Genomic DNA, 6,274 nt, shown 5'->3' with positions numbered 1-6,274 from the left:
GGGGGGGGGGGGGGGGTCTCACGAGATGTTGATGACTGAGTATGACTTTGTAACGGCTAGTCTGTATTAACAGTAAGATGGACTATACCATAATTTTTATTATAAAAGTAGTCAAATTATAAGATTCAGATCGAGTAAACCTAATTAATTTGATATTATAGTATAGTTGTTTGATATAATTAATGATATAGATTTTTTTTTTCTTGGTTTAAATACTTTGGAGTATTGTTATCACTATTAAATTTTTATAAATCAAATCCTAGACATTACAACCAAACCTTTTGTTATATTTAAAGTTGGACATTAATAACGCATATAACCTGAGCAAAAATAAACTTTGACAAAATATACATTTGAGCGTCTAATATATACATTTTAGTTTTTAAAATAAAAATCGTTGTCATACAGCTACTTGATCGTTACATTTCATATGGCTAAAACTTTACAATGAGCTAATCAAACAGCTCGTCTTAGTTTTGATCCAGAAGCTAGGTATTTATGGCTACTTGATAGTTAAATTTCTGCATACTTATTATGGAGTATTATTGTTTCCGTTATCGGTGTAAATGACATGATGGATTGATATGTAAATGGAATATAAACCTAATTTTGTCCCTCTCCTATTAAATTTAATTTTTGTCACACCTCCCTTTTTACACACCCACCCCGAAGGATAATGTATAAGGGAGTTTTTCCATTTAAAGTGACATTATTCGAAATGGGATTATTTATTTATTTTTAGAGTCGCCACTTGGGAAAGGATTGGCTTTTGGTGTCCCAAGGCACCGATTTAATTTAAATCCCAAATCGAGGAAAAATTCGACTTCCCAATTGGAGTCTGCGAACCAGAAATTCTGAATAAGGAATTCTGTTGACCCGAGGGAAGGTGTTAGGCACCCCCGAATCCCGTGGTTCTAGCACGGTCGCTTAAATTATTATAAATGGCTAAAATCTAGTTTTATACATGTTCAATCCTATAGTGCAATTTTTAAAATTATTTACCGTTTTTAATTTATTTTTACGAAAATGAACGCCGTTTAAGAGCGTGTTTTCAGATCACGTCACATGAAATGCACCCGGATCCTCAACACCTCTTATTCAACGTTTTAGGATTTGGATTTGGGTCGCATGAAATGCACACCCGACTTTAGGAAGGTAATTTTATTAAAAGACGCGCCTAGAGCGACTAACGTGTTATCAACTTTATGGGGGCCATGGAAATTCGCTAAACGGCACGCCCAATTTCTAAAATATTTTAATATAGTATTTAATGAGGGCCCCGCAGTTTATATGTTTTGTTTGGCGAGGCTCGTCTCATTTAATTATTTTTTTTAAGGTCAATCTAAATCGAACTAGATTCTCTATTTGCATTGTGGTCTTTAAAGGGCTTGGCAATATGAAATTCGGGTTTCCAAATTCAAGTCCGGATTCAAATAAAAGGATAAAACCTTTTAATTTAAAACCGCCACCTAACTTGAAGACCTAAATTTTATGTTGCAAATTGAATAACCATATTCCTAATGTGAACTTTGGGCCCAGGACTGTACAGTGATTGGGGAATTTGGCCCAAAACTGCACTGTGAATTTGCCCAGTAGTCGAACCTCATCAATGCCCAATCGTGAAAATTATACAGGCCCAGGAGCAGCATTTAGTCCCATTCTGTCGTTTGATTAAGGAACCAGAGTCCAGTCTTAACGCCGATAGGACCGTAATTATCTCTGATTGTTCATTAGGCTTTCGACTCGTTTATTCACGCTTATTCTAAGGCAAATTCGTGACTACTGATTCAATTGCTGATTATATTCAGCAGTTGGATTGTCTAAAGAGTAATTACACAGGAGCCTATTAAAACTATAAGGGCTTATAAGTTCAGCACCTTACACATAGAACTAAGTCACGACAAACTTAGAGTTTACAAGCAATTCTAGGCTATTCACTCTGATATAAAAAAAACAGTCCCAGGCAGTCCGGATTATTACAACAATGTTCATGTGAATACAACTTCAAAACAAATTTGATCAACATTAGCTAAATATACATCGCTAATATACTTCCAGTTGTAAATATACAAACAAAATCAGATGAACAAACGTGCCAAGGGGTAAACTCCATCTCATTTCACTTTCATTCCAAAGATTACATCAAGTAAGATTTAAAGCATGTACCTGGATTTGAATGAGCAAAGGAAGAGAGGTAAGTCACGCAGTATTAGGCAACAAGCAGCAGTAGAATTCAGCAGCTCGAAACAGATTCTCGATTCAAAAAACAACAGCTTATAGCCCAGTGTAGAATCAACAGAAAATTAACACCACAAATGACTCACGATTTAGCTTTGAAGGTGATTTCTAAACCTTATCGAATAGCAAATAGACCAGGACAACTTGTTCGACTCCTAAGCTTATCAGAAATAAACTAGAAATTAGAACTGTGTAATGCAAAACTCGGAAATGGATTTGGAAATTAACTGCTGGAAACTTTTATGAAAAAAATTTAGAGATCTCTGAACTTTTCAAGGAATTTTTCCCAGGATCTCCAACCTTGCTGCACAAGGCAATGTAGGTGCCTTTTATAGGCAAAACCTAAAGTTACCTTCAGATTTTAGTTTTCTTTTTAGTCCCTCCCTCATTTAGTTTTTAGTCCCTTATTTTTAAACTTGTTACCCAAGTAACAACACTTATTTTATTAAAACTACACTAAAGTCTATTCTAGAAAGTCCTACACCCATTACAATCCCTATTCTATCCTTACCCCTTTTCAAAAAATTACCAAATCTGCTGAAAGTACCCTTTTCTATACCTGAACTGCCCTCAAAACTCTCTTGGAATTACTGACCAACCCAAACCCCTTTACTTTAGTTAGTACTGACTATAGTTAACCTTATTTAATCTAAATCAGCTATAACCAATCAATTAACCCTAATTACTGAATTAAACTAAAATTTAATCAAACTAGTGATTTAATCCAACCAAACAGTATCTGAACAGGGTTGAAACAACAATTAACTAAGATTAAAATGAAGCAAAATCGAATTGCAAAGAATTATCGAGACAGGCTAACACACGTTCAAGGATCGAACTATTGAATTAAAGGCTAAAATCATGCGTTGACAGTCAAATATATACACTAATTATTAAAATTGCTAGAACACATACTGAATCAAAAAAGATAAGCAAAACATAAAACAAAAGAAACAAGAATAAAATCAGAATTAAAAGAAGGGAAAACAGAATACCTAATAAAATTAGGAACTCGGTTAGGCACTGTTGCTTGAATCCTCCAGGATTCTTGACACGTAACATCCCTAATCGTGTGTTTTCACAAGAACCCACATGATTAGGGAAATTACGGTCAAAAATCCCTAAATTTTGAACTAGGGTTCTGCCGGTTTTAAGATTTGAAATTCGAGGAGTTATGGCAAGATTCGAAAGGTTTTGGTCAGGGATTAATGATGGGGAGGTCATGGAGACTGTGGGGTGTAAATTTGGGCCGGTTTGGACAGGTTCATGTTTGGCTCGAATCTTCAAATGAAGATTCGAGAAGTTCCAGAAAGATTCGAGCCAAACGGTTTAAGGATTTGGGTTGGGGGTGGTTAGAAGGTCTTAGGGTGTTAATTTGGCGGCCATCGGAGAAGGTGAGGTTTTCCGGCCAACCTTCCATTTAAGATTCGAAGAGTTGGGGCCTGATTCGAGGGGAGCTATGGTGATGGTTGGAAAGGGGAGGTCGAGGTGAGTTTGTGGTGTAAAAATGGCGGAGTTTGGCCTACCGGAACCGCCGTAAGGCGATTTCCGGTAGGCGGAGTCGCGGTAGTCATGGGCGGAGGGTTCAGGGTCGTCTCTGAGAGAGACGATGGCTAGGGGGGGGGGTATATTCAGACACTTATATATTAAATGTCGTAGGCTTCAGGACCGTCCGATCAAGGAACCTCGACGGCCCTGATTGAACAAGACCAAACGACGTCGTTTCAGGGGATCTGGGGACTGGACCGGGTGAGACTGGGCCAAATTTGAACGGGTTGGTGCCTACTTTATTTGGGCTCAGCCATTTGGGCCCAATTTTGGCAGCCTTCTTTGCCTTTTCTTTTGTATTTTATTTTGTATATTTTTTTGTATTTTTTGTATTTATTTATTTTTTCTTAATTTTATAAAAAATGCTAAAACAGAACAAAGACTCAATTAAACTATTTTAAACTCCTAAAATTACTTAAAACTCTATTTAGAAATAAAACGCAACAATTAACAATTAAGAGTGCAACAAGACTATTTTTGCAATTTTTCTTTAAACTTTATTCTAAATCTAATTAATACCTAAAAATTGTGAAATTAAATCCCTAAATGCATGTGCATATTTTCTGTATTTTCATATGAAGAATGCAACCAATTAGCACAAAAATTTAACAAAAAATCACAAAAAATTATAAAATAATAAGGAAATCAATTATTTGAAACTTTTGGAATTAATTTGCTTAGGGCAAAATCACGTGCTCACAAGATTCTTTGATTATTGTGTGGTTCTTCATTGACTCGTACATTTACTCTCTTGATGTAGAAATTCTTGTAAATTTTGATTTTTGAGATGCTATTATTGATTGAAATTGTTTGGGGAGCAAGTTGCACGCTCCAAGGGATATTGAAAGGTAATGAATTGAAATGGTGGAATAAGGAAGGATTATGATATTAACAGATGATGATATGGTGGGATTGGGTTGCGCGCTGCAACGGAATGTATAAGTTGTATTTGTTTGTGACTGTTGGATTTGCCTCGGTATTTGAGATGAGTTTATAAGACTTGTTATTCTGGGCCCTCTGGTAGTTGGATTTTGAGTTCGTTGTTATGAGTTAACTTCTTTATTTTCATTCCTGTCATTCATGTTATTATTACTGTTGCATGTAGGCTATTGTAAGCGACCCTCCTTAGCCTAGTCTCTACTTTGACGAGGTTAGGCTCGACACTAACAGAGTATATGGGGTCGGTTGTACTCATACTATACTTTGCACTTCTTGGGCAGATACCGGAGTTGGTCCCACTAGTGCTGAGTGAGGTTTGCCCGGATCTAGCTATTATTGGTCACTTGAGGTATAGTTGCATGACGTCCGCAACCCTGAAGTCCCCCTATATATCATTTTAGCTGTTTATTTTGATTCAGACAGTTATGTTTTATTCGAACCATAATCTGTAGTACTCTAGACGCTCATGTATTCGTGGCACCAGATCTGGGATTGTATTCAGATTTCGTGGTGTATTAGTTTATCACCTTATTTCAGACTATTCAATTTTTATTGATATCATTTGATTTGAATTGTTAAAAATGGTTAATAAAAATTAACTAAAGTTGGCATTCCTAGCAAGTGAAATGTTAGGTGCCATCACGGTTCCGAGGATGGGAATTCCGGGTTGTGACAATTGTGATTGTGACTTGTGAAATGAGTATATGAGGTGTGTTACCTCGGTTGTGATTCTTGTTGTACATTCCATGTAAGAAGGCTTGTTCATTTGAACAGTCATTATCTTGTCTTCATTGTTTTTACTTGTATTTTTACAGTACTTGATCGCTTGGTTTTCCTTCATTTTTGCCTTTATTGCCTTAATTTTCGCTGTCAGCCTTATATCATCGTACCGTTCTATGGTTATTTATTTACTTACTTTTTTTTGTTAGATTATATCATATTCTGCTCAGGCTTTCTTTTTGTCACGACCCCAACCCCGATCGTGATGGCGCCCAACACACTGCTAGGCAAGCCCGACCAATTCCATAACTTTAACCATTTATACAACTCACGAATTACTTAACCTGGATGAATTACTAAATCACAATACTGAATATCTGAAATAAAGTTAAAACATGTGGAAAACCCAAGTGGAAATACTACTACACAGCCCGAAGAATCCGGTGTCACAAGTCTGAGCCTCTAATATACGAGTGTCAACCTACTACATAATGTTCTGAAGAAATGCGGAATAAAAATAAATAGGATAGATGGGAAGATCAGGACTGCGGACGTCATGCAGCTACCTTGATGCTCCCGGAGGTGATGCTCAACAGAGAAAAGTCTCACTCAGCCTCAGTGGGTGCACCTGAATCTGCACACAAGGTGCAGGGAGTAAAGTGTGTACTTCCGACTCAGTGAGTAAAAAACATAAATAAAGACTGAGAATAAGAAGTCCTGAATAAGCACAAAGTAGTTCTATAAATACAGCAACTCGAACCCAGCCGCATGAAATCAATAAATCAACGAAAACGCTTAAGGAAATACCAAAACAGATAAATAAGTAGAT

This window comes from Nicotiana attenuata, unplaced genomic scaffold, assembly GCF_001879085.1.
Source record: "Nicotiana attenuata strain UT unplaced genomic scaffold, NIATTr2, whole genome shotgun sequence".
Classification (NCBI taxonomy): domain Eukaryota; kingdom Viridiplantae; phylum Streptophyta; class Magnoliopsida; order Solanales; family Solanaceae; genus Nicotiana; species Nicotiana attenuata.
The sequence above is the reverse complement of the archived record's forward strand: the minus strand, read 5'-3'. Positions refer to the sequence as shown.